We start from the raw sequence: 15,649 nt of genomic DNA on the forward strand, positions 1-15,649 counted from the left end.
CTGTGAAGATGGATTAATCCAAAAGGAGGTATGCCATCTTAGATATGTAATGTCATAGTAAAAAGATTCTGAACAAAGGACACTGCACAGACAGACCACCAAACAACAACCAGACAGGGGGTGGCACTGTAGTGGGAAACAGAGAAACTGAGGCCAAATAAATAAGTCAGAAATGTGACATATGGCAAAAGGAGAAGAGGCCATTATTGTATTATGGTAGCTATTATCAATATCAAAGTTGTAATCAGGAAAAATCCCAATATTTTGGATAACTATGCCATTAATTCTGATTTCAACAACTTTTACGGAGTTTGGTAATTATACTCGTTAACCCTGAAAAAATAGCATATGGTTTTTTGTTTATCATAAAATTGTTGGAATCAGACTGATTTACACAGATGGAATGACATCATGCAGACAGTGTAAAAGTGTTGGCATTATTTTCCTTCTCCTGAATGACAGCTTTGCCTATATTTCAGTAAAGTCTGCTTTAAATAATAGTGTTATGGTGAGAAAAGGTCAAATACTTTCATGTTAGCCAGAGGTCATCAAGATACAATACTCTTTTTTGTTGGTAGGTTGATCCCTTTTGATTTCTCACTAGTTTTTATCATTTTAGTTCCCTATAATTATATAGAAAACATAAAATTTTGATTTTCCATATTTTTAAATCTAAAGATCTCCATCTATTACTAATAGTCAACACACTTTAGAACTACCAACTGTTTTGAAATCTGTGTAAAGTTTTAATATAACAAATTTGATGTGGTTTGAAATCATTTTTATAGTCTTGCCTGCAGTGAGAAATGTTGATATTCTGATTATTATCTAATTTTCAATTTCCTCATTAAATCAATTATCCAATTCTTATTCATTTAATTAATCAATAAATTATTTAAGTATTTGCTTTCCTAATAAATATTTATAGAACCTCGATTATATCAGGTGCTGAAAATAAAATAATGATAAGGTGAACCAAGGTGCTGCATTTATGGACCTTATATTTACTTGAACAGATTTTGTTTTGTTTTGTGTTGGTTTTTGGTTTGGTTTGTTGGTAATACTATTCATTTATTTAATTAAAAAAATTTTTAACGTTTATTTTTGAGAGAGAGACAGAGCATGAACTGGGGAGGGGCAGAGAGAGAGGGAGACACAGAATCTGAAACGGCTCCAGGCTTTGAGCTGTGAGTACAGAGCCCGATGCGGGGCTCAAACCCACGGACTGCGAGATCATGACCTGAGCCAAAGTCGGATGCTTAACCAACTGAGCCACCCAGGAGCCCTAAATACTATTCATTTTAAAGGGAGAGTATTTTGTGTCAACTGCCTTGCTAACTCTAATTACCCTGGCATCCTTGCAAAGTTGATGTTATTATACCTATTTTACTGGGATGGAAACTATAACCTTAGATAATTTAAATAAGGTGTTTCTAATAAAACTGCCAAATTAAGGACTAAGCTATATATGAAATACAAGTCTTTTTGGGTGGCTAAAAAATACTGTAGCTATCATATCACACTAATCTTAGAGGTTTCCAGAGGAGGGAAATGATGGCTAGATATCTCACAGACTGAAACAGGTAATTGCACCTTAGCTTGGGAATACCTGCAGATCACTATTGCAGTTCCAAGTTATGGTAGAGCATTAACGTAAACATTTCCCCACTTTTTATTTCACACAGTATAGCTTTAAAAAATAAAAGTGACTCTTTTGTGGACATCTCCGGGATTGTATGTCCCTCCTCCATCCACATGTAAGACAGCATAACTTTACCACCTTACCACCACACTTGATTTGATTCATCCATAGCTGGGCCCCTGGGAAGAAAACTATTTTTTTTCAAGTTTACTTATTTTTGAGAGAGAGAGAGAGAAAGAGAGAGAGAGAGCGAGCGCACGAGCAGGGGAAGGGCAGAGAGATAGGCAGAGGATATGAAATGGGCTGAAACGGGCTTTGTGCTGACAGCTGAAAGCCCAGTGCAGGCTAGGACTTACGAACCATGAGGTAATGACCCAAGCCAAGGTTGATGCTTAAATGACTGAGCCACCTGGGTGCTTCAGAATTTAATTTTTAAAAATATTTTTAAACATAAGAGCAGATAACATGTTGATCAGTTGAGTCAAGTGCTTTCTCATAGCTAAAACCATATGATATAAAATGAGAACTGGTCAGTGGTCCTATTTCTTAGTATATGAAACTGAACTGTAGAGAAAAACAAAAGAACCCCAAGATGTACAGAGAAAAATCAGTAGAGATAAGCATCTGTATCACTGTGACATAAAGAGAGAAACAGAGACACAGACAGGAATTGATCTAGTGGCATTAGAAACGATTACTCCTACTGTTCTAGATGTCCAGCATTTTGGCTTGACCTTGTCTTGGATTTTATGAGCTTGTTTCAATGTCTCTTTAATAAATCTCTTCTGACTTGGTTTTACTTTCACTTGCATCTTGATAATTAGATAATCCTTACTCATAACAAAGTTGTGTAATAACATATCAAAACATTTCTCTTGACCAGTCACTTATTATTATTCAAATGATTTCATATCTGTAGATATCTCCTCCCTAACCTGAAATCTGAAGTATAACTTCATAATGATATGAGAATCAAATTGGACATGGCATGTAAAAGCACTTAATAACCACCCATCACATGCCTACATGAAAAGAATGATAAGAAATTAAGGAGTGTATGGAAATTTTGAATGGCTCTCCATGGCATCACCTGTAAGGCCTTTGGAGAGCAAATGATTGCTTGCATCTCCAGTCCATTCTGCACCCAATTTATGCTTCAGTAATGCTGAATTACTCAGAATGCTCTAAACACATCTTTTATTTTGCCTTTGCATACACTGTCCCCTCTTCCTAGAATTTCATTTTCCCTCAGTCTCATGCACACGCCATTGGGTGCAGAATGGACTTTTCTTATTCTTCAAGATCAAGTTGGTGCCCTTTTGTAAAGGTTGCATTTTGTGATTTCCTTATTTATAGGAAGAATGGACAGTGTCCTACCCACTCTATTCTTTGGAAATAATTCTCCTAGAATTCGTAGAATTTCCAATTAGTGTTTAATTAAAATTTCATCCCCATGGTTAGAATCTTTGGAGGCAAAAACGATGTCTTATTCATATTTAATAAGCCATCCTATATCTTTAACTCCTCATCTTTTTTTTTTTTTTTTCCTACAGAAAATAAGCATTAAGTATAGGTTCTAGGGCCATCTGGGTGGCTTAGTCGGTTAAGTGTCTGACTTTGGCTCTGGCCATGAGCTCGCGGTTGGTGGGTTTGAGTCCTGTATAGGGCTCTGTGTTGACAGCTCAGAGACTGGAGCTTGCTTCAGATTCTGTGTCTTCTTCTCTCTGCCCCTCCCCTGCTTGTGCTTGCTCTTTTTGGATAAATAAATATTAAAAACTCAATAACTAAATGTTCTAAAGTGGTATTTTTTTCTTGAGTCTCACTTCTGTTTTGCCCTTCTGGGTACTCCCTATAAAATGGTGATACCATTTGTATTTAATGTCCTATAATGCAAGTGTATTAATATCTCTCACAAATCAACTTCTTTGTTCAATTTTGAGAGAACTATGTCCTTGCTCAGGGATGACTGACAAAGGGTCACCAAAGAACAATCATACCTACTATTTATTTTTAGGAGACCAGTTTTTTTCATATAACTTGATTATATTTTAGCAATTCAAATTTAGTTCAATTTATGTCCTCCAAAGGATCAAGAGAATTCTGATTCACATTTTTCTTAATAAATTATTACTTAGCAGAGAGATTAAAGAAGTTTGTCATCATCTGAATTAATCGTGACCACATCTTAATACTGCACTTGTTTAGTGGAATTATTTTCATATATCCAAAATCTATAATAGACAATTTGGGAAACTCTATGCCACATAATATTTGATACTGGCATAATTATTTATATAAATTGTTTCACTTCATCTTCACAGTAACAATGTGATAATTTTAACAGCATCCCACCTAATAGATAAAGAACCATAGACTTTACATGACATGCTTGAAATCACATAACTTTGTTCCTTCTGGAAAGGATAGTTATAAGAGCATTCTTAGCATTCATTCCCAATAACCTAAAGGAAGAAGAATCCTTTCCCTATTTATCATTCTTTTGGAGGCTTAAGTTGCTTGTGTACCTCTTCCAACTTGTTACTTTCTATCTGTCTCATCGATTATAGGTCAGGCATCATGGTCTAAATCATTAGGGTATGTGTAATATTCTTCTACTCACCACCCTTTTTGTGCTCCCTCTGCTAGAATCTTCTTTTAAAAATTAGTATGGATCTTTTAATACAATGATCTCATTTGGGAAGGAAAGCTAGTAAAAGCAGATAAAAAGGGCCAGCTAGATGCCTGAGGCTGGATACCACCCTTGCAAGCTTTTGGCTTCTGTAATCTTGCCTGCCTCGTGCATCAGCCAGCAGTCAAGAGCCAGAAGTTTGACTATACTAGTCCTGCCAACCCAGAAGCACATATGTATGAAAGATCAGTAAAACCTGAGCTGATGCATACCTTTTGGAGGTGACTCCACTGGGCCAGCACCGTTACAAAATAAAGCCTTTTCTGATTCCCTGAGTGCATGCCACTTGTCTCTTCATGGGCACTGAGTATATGCTGTAACATTTTTGGTGCACAGGCCAGGAAGCCAACAGCTGTGCTGGCCCCTTGTGCCACTGTTGTTGAGAACCAGAGTGGGCACCACCATTTGGGGCCCTTGAGATGGGAAGGGAAGTGTGCCACCAGTGGTTTCACTGAACCTTGACCTTTTCTGGGCCTGGTAATAGCCAGCCACTGCCATATTCTAACGGACCCTGTGGGGAATCAGAAAATTCTGCCAAGACAGGGCATCAAATTGGGTAAATGTCCCCAGGGATCTAGGACAATTCAGGACTGCCCTAAAGGTTGAAGGGGAGCTCAGCCACCTCCCAGGTGACTTAGTCATCACATAAGACAGGGAAGTCCTGGGTGGGAGTCTTCAATCTGTCTGAGTATGTGTGTGAGTGGCCATGTTCCACGGTTTTATCTATAGAGCCTGAGTGTGTCGTACTCTGTGATACTACGATAACCTCATAAGGCTCAAGGCACAATCAGGTCCTCAGAGGCCTGATCTGAGTCAGGGGTTTATACTGACCTGCCAATGCTAAGAGGCATTCAAATCCCCATGAGGGGAGTGGCCAGGCAAATGAAATGACCTCTTACCTTATGTTTGTCCTGTGACAGAGTGCATTGGGAAGGATCAATCTATGATACCAGGATGAGGGGGGTGGGGTGTGGATTCCTCAAAACCAACTGTTAGAGCCAACTGTCTCTGGCCAGTCTACTTTAGAATGGGACTTTAAGGAATATTCCCAAGCAGCTGCCAAAACTCCCTTTGCTTCAGAGAAACTCCCTGTCTTCTCCAGACTGGTGTCCACTGCCTAATTCCACTAGTGAAAAAGAAAACAAACCAAAAGCCTGGAGTCTGCTCCTTTGTCTGAGCTGACAAGATTTGAAACTGGGGATTCTCTTTCTCTGCCTTCTGCTAGTACTTCACCTATTCTGCCTTCCCTTCCTCATCTCCTGTTCTGCACCACCTGGGGTACAGCCTGCATAACTGGCTCCCCAATTCCTCAGGTACCATCAGCTCCTCTTCCCACTCCAGATGTTGAGGGGTGAAGATCACCCACTTCAGATTTCCCCACCATAGTCCAGGTAGATATTAACCATGAGGAACAAATTGTCTTCAGTGGTCCCAAGTAAAACATATTAAGTGTTTAAGCTAATTTAATTTTGTTGGTTTGAGATAGACCTGACCAAAAAACAAAACAAAAACAAAAACAAAACAACACATACACACACACATACACACAAACAACTTTTATTCTACCTACATTTGCTGAAGCCAAATAAGCTCATCTTATCTCTGTTCCAATGTGTTAGCAAAAAGATGACTTAAAGTAATGGTTAACTTTGTCTCATAGTTTTCATGGGTAATTGTTAAGATAGCTTTCAAAGTCTTTGGTAAACTAAAGCATTAAAGTTTTGCTTCCATGATAAATTGAGTTTGAATTCATTGTATATCTGATGAGATAAGAGGCTAAAGCACTAATTACTAGATGTAGGTTTGTGCTTTTGATTTGAGAATCTAAGGATATTTGGATCTGTGGGAAAGCATGTTTTATGATTAAAGGATTCAAAAGTTTGCCATCTAAAAAAATTCTGATGTTACATAAAGTTCACAATTGGATACTACTTAGGTTTCACCGGAGACAAGGTTTCTAAGAGTTAAAATTCTGCTAAATGTAGTTAAAATTGATAAAAACAAGGAAAGCAACTCTGTATGAAGAAAAGTATATATGTATAGAAAGACTATAGAATGGAAATACATTTTATTGAAGGTAAAAGAAAGTAATTTGTCCTAAATGAGACTAGTTATTTGGAGACAAATGGCTGAGACAAAATGTGAATGCAAAGGAAAGTTGTAGAAGGTACGTGAAGGGAAATCTTTAGAAAGAAATTTTATATTTAGTCAAGATGGACTAAGGTTAAAATGAATGGATTTTAAAAGTACACTGGTTTAAGATTAAAATTCCTCCTCCTGTGACTCAAAGCCTGGGAGAATGATGGCAATACCCAGTGTCATCATTGGTGCTAGCCTTCAAATCCTCCACATTTGTGCTGTTCCTGTTCACCATGGGAATGAATGTCTATGACATATGAGGGATGGATGATATATGAAGGGCTTTTACTGAGATACATGGGAGCCATTTTATTAACCCTACCCTACTGTATGCTGAAAATAGATATCCATATGGCTGGAACATGTCTATGTGGCAGGGGAATAGACCTTGGCTTTAGCCCTTTAACCACCCCCCTCCTCCCCTGCAAAGGTGGGTCATCAATATGTAAGTTACTGTTGGGCCAAAATAAAATTAGTGCATCCTACGATAACCAAGGAAGTCTTTCTTGGTCACAGTCCATACCCCCAGGGTCCTGCAGGTGAGAAAGGTGGGGTAGGAGAAATCGTGGAAGACCAGGTCAGGTGTCAGAGGTAGGGTCATGCCTGGGTAAGAGCAACTAACCACTCCCAGCACCTCATGAGATTGACAGGGGTTTTAGCTGCCAGTCACATAGTCAGCTGAAATGCAGGGCCAGAAGATGAGGTTTCTCCCGGCCAGCTATAGGAAATTGGGATAAGGGATACCTTTCTTCCTTTTCCTTATAGATGGGTAATTCCCCAACTAAGGTCATTACTCCTTTGGAATGCATTATGACTCATTTTCTTCTGCACAAAGGATTGGCCTCAGTACAAACTTGAGGAGGAAACCTGGCCGCCAGAGGAAAATATCAATTATAATACTATCCTACAATTGGATTTGTTTTGCAAACGTGAAAGGAAATAGGGAGAAGTCTCTTATGTTCATTGTTTTGGGGCCTCAAGAAAAAAAATCGAGATATATGTAAGCAATGTAAGGTGGATCCTGATTTAATGCAACTCTTTCTGAAGTCCAGCAATCAGGAGGGGAAACAATTAAGGGCTCCTTACCTTTATTCAAAGCAGATCTAGAGAAGGAGGAAGGGAAGTCTTCTACCTCAACCTCCTCCTCCTCAGGTCCTCAATCTATATTAAAAAAATGCAGTTCTGCTCCCTACTCCCACCTTATTCAGGCACTCACTGTAACATATCATAAATGTTTCCCTTACAAGAACTTAGAATGCCAGGAGAAACTTATTATACTACAAGTTTTTAGACAGATAAAAGGAGATGTGGGTACACTTTCTGATCAGACAAATAAATAGAGGTTTTTCAGAATATTATATACTTTTTTGAGTTCACCTGGAAAGATATAATGCTTTTTTAAAATAAGACTCTAAATGAGACAGAAAAATGTGGGGTTCAGGCAGCAGCTAAGAGATATGGGGATAAGTAGTTCATTAATTACCTTGGGATTGGCAGTCCTATGGGGAACTTCCAGCTCCCTACTGGAAGCTCAGGCAGTTCCACCCCAAGATCCTAATTGGGATAATGACCATCCCATTGGGGAATGGTATTGCTGCCACTTCCAAGGTTATGTTTTGGGAAAGGAAATCTAAGATCAAGTCCTTAAATTATGCTAAATTAGCCACTATTTTAAAAACACAAAATGAGAGCTTGATGGCCTTCCTGTAGAGATTGAGGGAGGCACTCATTAAATATATGCCTATCACCCCTGACACTCCTAAGGTTGAAATTATCTTAAAGGAGGGGCGCCTGGGTGGCTTAGTCGGTTAAGCGTCCGACTTTCTCTTAGGTCATGATCTCGCAGTTCGTGGGTTCGAGCCCTACATCGGGCTCTGTGCTGACTGCCAGCTCAGAGCCTGGAGCCTATTTCGTAGTCTGTCATTCCCTCTCTCTCTGACCCTCCCCTGCTCACACTGTCTCTCTCTCTCTCCTAGAAATAAATAAAACATTAAAAAAAATTAAAAAAAAAAACTGATGGAGACTCTTATCTGTTTAACCATTTGTTTAAAAAAAAAAAGAAATTATCTTAAAGGACAAATTTGTCACTCAGTCAGCCCTAGATATTCAGAGGAAATGCAAAAATTGGCTGTTGGCCTGGAAGGGACTCTGAAATAGCTCGTATGAGCTGGCAATTGGGTAGACTACAACCAAAATTTAAAAAATAAATAAATAAACCCAAAAACAAACAACCCCCCCCCAAAAACCAAAAATATTAAAAAAAAACCCAGGAGGCTTAAAAATAAACAAACAAACAAACAAAAAACAGCAAAAAAAAAATTAAGGCCTTAGTTGTGGCCTTACGTACTATATCAGACTAGACTTCCTGAGGTCCTGGCACCCAATGCCACTTATGTGGCCATTCAGGGCAAAGGGGAAACTATAACTAAATGAGAGACTACAGTGCTACTAAGTCTAAGACAGATAAACAATTATGTGAGTTCTTAGGAATTACTGGATATTGTAGGCTGTGGATACTGGGATTCAGAAAATAGCTCATCCACCGTATCACTTATTAAAGGAGACTCAATCCCACCTACTCTCCCAAGGAAATAAACTGGAGTCTGACTGATGTACACTGACTCCAGCCCTTGGGATGGTTACAAACAGAGCAGGGGCAATTACTATTGCCAAGCTCAAAGAGCTAAAATATCACTGGAGCACTGCATCTGGCCTTTCATTTAGGGAGGGATAAAACTTTCATTTAGGGAGGGATCAAATGGCCCAGAGAATGTTTACTGAAAAATTTTGTCAAGGACAGTTCAGCAAATAGTATCAGCCTGTAAGATATGGTAAACAGCTGCCTTGACTCTTTCTCTAATAGGCTTCCCAGCTCTTAGGAAAGTTTTACACCCCAAGATAAAACAAACTAAACTGCTTATACTCAGCAAAACTATAAATAAGACCTCATAAACATTAGATGTTTTTTTAAAAATTAAATAAAGTTAGGGCCAAACTTTTGGAGAATAAAGCCACCATTGATTACTTACTGCTCCTCCATCACCTGGGTTATGAGAAATTCCCTGACATGTTGTTTTAATATAACCAATAATTCTCACAGAGTCTTAGAACTGGTAAATGACACTCAGGCATCATTGGAGAAAGTCAGGGTCTCTACTAGATTGTTTTACTGGTTTGGGAACTGGGGACATTATCTTAGGATGCCATCTTGTTGGTCAATATGCTTCAGTTTTTCTCTTTGTGCCTGCTGATACTTTTGCCACATCATGCCTCCCAGCATTCCTGTAGAACCATACCATGGGCCACTCGACTGACCCTTGGGTAGACTCCAACTGCTGTACCCCCACACCATCCCTTATCAGCTTGGAGAAGCCATAGTGGTCATTGTTCCTGTTCCCTAACAGCAGCTGCAAGCCTTTTTCGGGGGAGGAGGGGAGGATGCATAAGGAATGGATTAACATTAGGCAAGGAGAGATAAGGGACCTTCAGGAAGGCAAACTGCAGCTGCAAATGGGTTCTCCCTCATAGAATCCTTTATGGGTGCCCTCTCCCCATTATCAAGGACATAAGCAGGGGTGGGGAATCTAAATAAAACCAGGCAATTTACCCCTAAGGCCACAGATACAGACCCTTGGCTCTACCCTATCCACCTGACACCACTGAGTTAGGGAACAAATCAACAAATGGAGGCAGACATTAGCAGACTCATAGAATTCTTAGAACAACATGTGGAATTGGGCATCCTGGATCCTCCCTTTAGCTGTCTCCTCCCTAATGCTTTTCATAGCCCTCCTGTTTGGTCCTTGTATTCTTAATGTTCTAATCAGATTTGCTTCCTCTCACCCAGAAGGTACAGAACTCCAGATGATGCTCCAATTAGACCCTCTCGCTCTTGCTACTCTCCTTTGGATGGTGAAGAACTCTAGTTGCCTTATTCTTCCCTTCGACATCCCTGGCCAGCAGGAAGAAGCAAGAACAGTCTTTGCCCTTCCTCCTGTGGCAGCAAAGTGTTCCCTGGCTCCCTGAAATTGATTTTCTCTAAGTCTGCTATAGCAGCTTGAGAATCAAGACAGGGGGATGAGAAGGAAAGCTAGTAAAAAAAGCAAATGAAAAGGGCCAGCCAGATGTCCGAGGCCAGATACTCCCCTTGCATGCTTTTGGCTTCTGCAATTGCTTGCCTCTTGCATCAGCCAGAAGCCAGGAGGCAGAAGCTTGACTATACTAGTCCTGCCCAACCTGGAAGCACATATGTATAAAAGATCAGTAAAACCTGAGCTGATGCTCAGCCTCTGGAGGTGACTCTGCTGGGCCAGCACTGGTGCACCATGAATAGTCTTTTCCTGATTCCCCAAGTGTGTGTTCCTTGTCTCTTCATAAGCATCGAGTATTTGCTGTAACAATTTCAGACTGTTGAGCTATGAGATTCTAGGAATCAATCCTTATATATCTTTTTATTCTCAGTACTTGGTGCAATGTATAGCATATTAAGTACATTCAATAAATATTTTTAAATGAATGAAAGGATATATCTCTAATTCCAAATAGTTACATTCTCAATTTTGAAATATTTAATTATATTCTCTTATATGATCCTATTATAAAATGTGACCATCTGGTACCTAATATCTAGTATCTAATAGTTTAGAATGCTCCTTCTCTTCTATACTAATGGTGGGGACAGAATTAGGCCTGATTAAGTGCTTTTCATGGATTCTTTCCAATGAATCTATTCCCATGTACCCCTTAGCCTTCTTGAGCAGAAGTTTTCAAAGAAGATAGAAAACCATAACTAAGTATATGGCCAATAATATAAAAAAGCAGGACAAGACATATTACTCCCTTGGTCCCTGCCATTTAAAATTCCAATGAAGTGGTCCTTATGGCATTTTGGCAGGGTGGGAGTCTAGAGCTGATGGCCAAGAAAGAATTCTTGAGATATCTTCGGTGCAAAAAGGTGATTTTATTAAATCACAGGGACAGGACCCATGGACAAAAAGCACTGCACTGTGGTTGTGAAGAGTGATTATATATTATGGACTTGGGGAAGGTAAAGGCAAAAGGGAGGCATTTAGAAGGACTTTGATATGCTAAAGAGGACTCATAAGATACTGGATGCTTTGCTATGGTCAAGCTAAGGTTTTCCCTCTAGTAAGGCATTAGCATGAAGACAGTAGGGAGTTCCTGCAGAAATATTATATTTTACATTTGCCTTAAGTATTCATCAAAGGGCAGCAAGTTATAAAGAAATTTAATTGTACCTACCATTTATCTCTTGTCTTTGTTCCCCACATTACAGTGGAGGGGAGGGTGATATTAGCGGCTCCAGGAAACTGAGTTCATAGGTTTCTGGAGATTAGGCTAGTGAAAAGATTGCCATTTTCTTGTAGTTTTCTAAGATTTTGTGAACTGATGGAGACTAATGTCCTACATGACTGTGATCTCTATCAGTTAGCTTTTTGTTTTCTGTCCTTTCCTTTGTTCTTGGGCAGTCAGGAGAGCCTAAGGAATATCACACATATCCAATGGTAGCGGAGGTGATGGTGATGGTGGTGGATTTGTTTGCTGGGTGTCAGCTGGTCTTATGTTACTTCATCAGCTTCATCAAGTGACTGGGACAAAGAACAAAGTAAAGGAGCACCAAAGAGCTCCTCCCTGAGGTTGGTATTTGCGGATGGTTAAGATTAGGGCTAATATAAAAATTGTTACAACTTTTTAAAACTCTACTATGTTAGACATGCTCTATGCATTATCATATCATAGAGTCCTTACAATAGACATGGAGGTAAATAGTATGCATTACCCCTAGTGTTAAAAGAAACCAAAACCAAAACAAAACTTAGCTTGGCTTTACTGAGGATAAGTAGATATTCCAAAGATACAGAAAATGACTGTGCCTGAGAATGCAAACCCTCCTCAGTCTCCAAAGCACATAGTACATATCACTTAGCTCAAATACAGTTCACATGAATGCAGCCAGAAAAGCTGAATAAAAGTCACCAGGATGTTTATCTAAATTAAAGACTCTTGGCTCCCATCTTACTGAATCAGTACTTGAGATGGTTCAGGAATATCTGTAATAAGTTTTCTAGATGATGCTAATATATATCCAGGTTTAGTGACACTGAATTATACTCATGATATTCTCTAAAATAAATTTACCTTCAGTCAGCCAACCTAGTGCAATTAATTTAAGTGTGTTAAAGAAGAGTTAGTGAATATTTGATATATGCCAGGAATTATGCTAGACTTTGACAAGGATGACAACAACAACAACAAAACTAAAATGACATTGAAATGGAAATCAAGGTGGAATTGAGGCATGATAGGGGCTGGAACAGAAACAATTTGAAATGTCCAATGGTAAACCAACGATAAAAGATGTGAGGATGAAACTGTGAGAAAAAAGGGAATAATTATCTCTATTTGATAAAAGAGGTTAGAAAATCCAAAGAGGAGATGGTATCTTTATTAAAATAACTTCCTTTATATTACTTGTTAGAAAAACAGTATCTATATGGTGCATTTCCAGCCTCAGGCTTTAGTTTTCACAAGAAAAATAGTTTGAATTTATCTGAATTTTAAAAAATCTCTGTATCTCTCTCTCCACATATACATGTATTTTATTTTTTTTATTTATTTGACATTATTTGTTTAAGAGCCAACATATTTAGGGGATATTATAACTCATAAGAAAACATATTGAACAATCCATATCAAAATAGCACCAGCATTCATTACAGAACTAAAACAATCCTAAAATTTGTATGGAGCCACAAAAGACCCTGAATGGCCAAAGTAATGTTGAAAAAGGAAACCAAAACTGGATGCATCACAATCCCAGACTTTAACCTGTATTGCAAAGCTGTAATCATCAAGACAGTATGGTACTGGCATAAAACAGATACATAGATAAATGGAATAGAATAGAGAAGTCAGAAATGGACGTACAAATATATGGCCCGCTAATCTTCAACAAAGCAGGAAAGAGTATCCAATGAAAAAAAGACAGTATCTTTAGCAAATGGTGCTGGGAAAACTGGATAGCAACATGCAAAAGAATGAAACTGGACCACTTTCTAACATCATACACAAAAACTAATTCAAAATGGATGAAAGACCTAACTGTGAGACAGAAACCCATCAAAATCCTACAGGAGAAAACAAGCAGCAACCTCTTTGACCTCACCCACAACAACTTCTTACTTGACTTGTCTCTGGAGGCAAGGGAAATAAAAGCAAAAATAAACAGTTGGGACCTCATGAAAATAAAAAGCTTCTGCACAGTGAAGGAAACAATCAATAAAACTAAAAGGCAAGCAATGGAATGGGAGATGATATTTGCAAATGACATATCAGGTAAAGAATTAGTATCAAAAATCTACAAAGAGCTTACCTAACTCGGGTACCTGGGTGGCTCAATCGATTAAGCATCCTACTTTGGTTCAGGTCATTATCTCACAGTTCGAGAATTTGAGCCCTGCATCAGGCTCTGTGCTGACAGCTCAGAGCCTGGATCCTGCTTTAAATTCTGAGTCTTCATCTCTCTCTTCCCCTCCCCCACTCTCTCAGTCTGTCTCTCTCTGTCTCTGTCTCTCTGTTACAAAAATATATAAACATTAAAAACTATTAAAAAAAGAATTTACCAAACTCACCACCTAAAAAATAAATAATTCAATGAAGAAATAGGCAGAAGAGATGAATTGACATTTTTCCGAAGAAGATATCCAGGTGACAAACAGGCACATGAAAAGATGCTCAATATCGCTCATCATCAGGGAAATACAAATCAAAACCACAATGAGGTATCACCTCACACCAGTCACAGTGGCTAAAATCAACAACTCAGGAAATGACAGATGTTGGTAAGGATTTGGAGAAAGGAGAACTGCCCTGCATTGTTGGTGGGAATGCAAACTGCTGCAGCAACTCTGGAAAACAGTGTGAAGGTTCCTCAAAAAATTAAAAATATAATTACCCCACATCCCAGCAATTCCACTACAAGGAATTTATCCAAAGGATACAGGAATGCTGATTCAAAGGGGCACATGCACCCCAATGTTTATAGCAGTCCCATCAACAATAGCTAGATTATGCAAATGTCCATCAACTGATGGATTGTCGGAGGCTGGCTCTGGATGGGGTCCAGGGGTCCCTGAAGGATGGACGGTGTTGGCAAGGGAAGGATGAGAGAGGCCCAAGAGTCTTTCTGGTCACCAGGCAGGCATCTCCGCTCTGACTGGGGCTCAACTTTATTTTATCATTAAGTGTTTGGGAGACGGCACAGAAGTGGCATTTGCCTTAGACAATGATTTCTGATAACAAACTTCTTTGATATGTAAGAATTTCCCAGAACATAGACTTGTAGAAGACTCCTGCATAACCTTTATCAATAGTGAGATAGATGATTTAGATGCTTATCCTATGGGGAAGAAGGTATCTTTAGCATATCAGACAATGTTTTTAGCATAAAAGGGTGAAGTTACTTCTCTGTGAGCAGGGGTCATACAGGTCTTTCAGGAGACACCTTTGCTCCCATAATCACAAAAGAAGAAGTTCCTCAATAGGTTCCTCCAGAGGGAGCAATCAGCATATTCAAGGCCAAAATAAGTCACTCCAAATGCTTGATAACAAATGCCTGGGGTGGGGGTGGGGGAACTGGCCAGTGCTCCAAGCAGAAACAAGTGGGTGAGGGTGGATATCTGCCCTTAACTCTAAATTAGACTCTTTGTCTTAGGGTCAGACTCAAGCCACCTTTATTATGTAAGTCTTGGATCTGCAAGGCCTGTAGGAAGAGCCTTTTAACAATCATCCACAATGGTTTCATCTGAAATCTCTTTGGAAAAAGCAGGGATATGCTTTTTCTTATGAGCTATCTGTGGGGTGGATATCGGTCTGATCTGGAATATTGTGAGGCCTGGTCAATACCAGCAGCCTCATTTCCAACATGAGCCAGTAGGAGCAGAAGGAGACACCAGTTTTCGTTTCTCATGGCAGGAGCTGTGCAAACGTTACCATTTCCTCGCTGTGACTGTCATCCAGCAAGGCCAGTGTGGCTCCAGCAATGGATGGATTAAGAAGGTGTGTGTGTGTGTGTGTGTGTGTGTGTGTGTGTGTGTGAGAGAGACAGAGAGAGAGAGAGAGAGAGAGAGAGAGAGAGAGAGAGAGAGAGATGGAATACT

The sequence above is a fragment of the Crocuta crocuta genome, unplaced genomic scaffold (genome assembly GCF_008692635.1).
Source record: "Crocuta crocuta isolate KB4526 unplaced genomic scaffold, BGI_CrCroc_1.0 scaffold152, whole genome shotgun sequence".
In the NCBI taxonomy this organism is placed as follows: domain Eukaryota; kingdom Metazoa; phylum Chordata; class Mammalia; order Carnivora; family Hyaenidae; genus Crocuta; species Crocuta crocuta.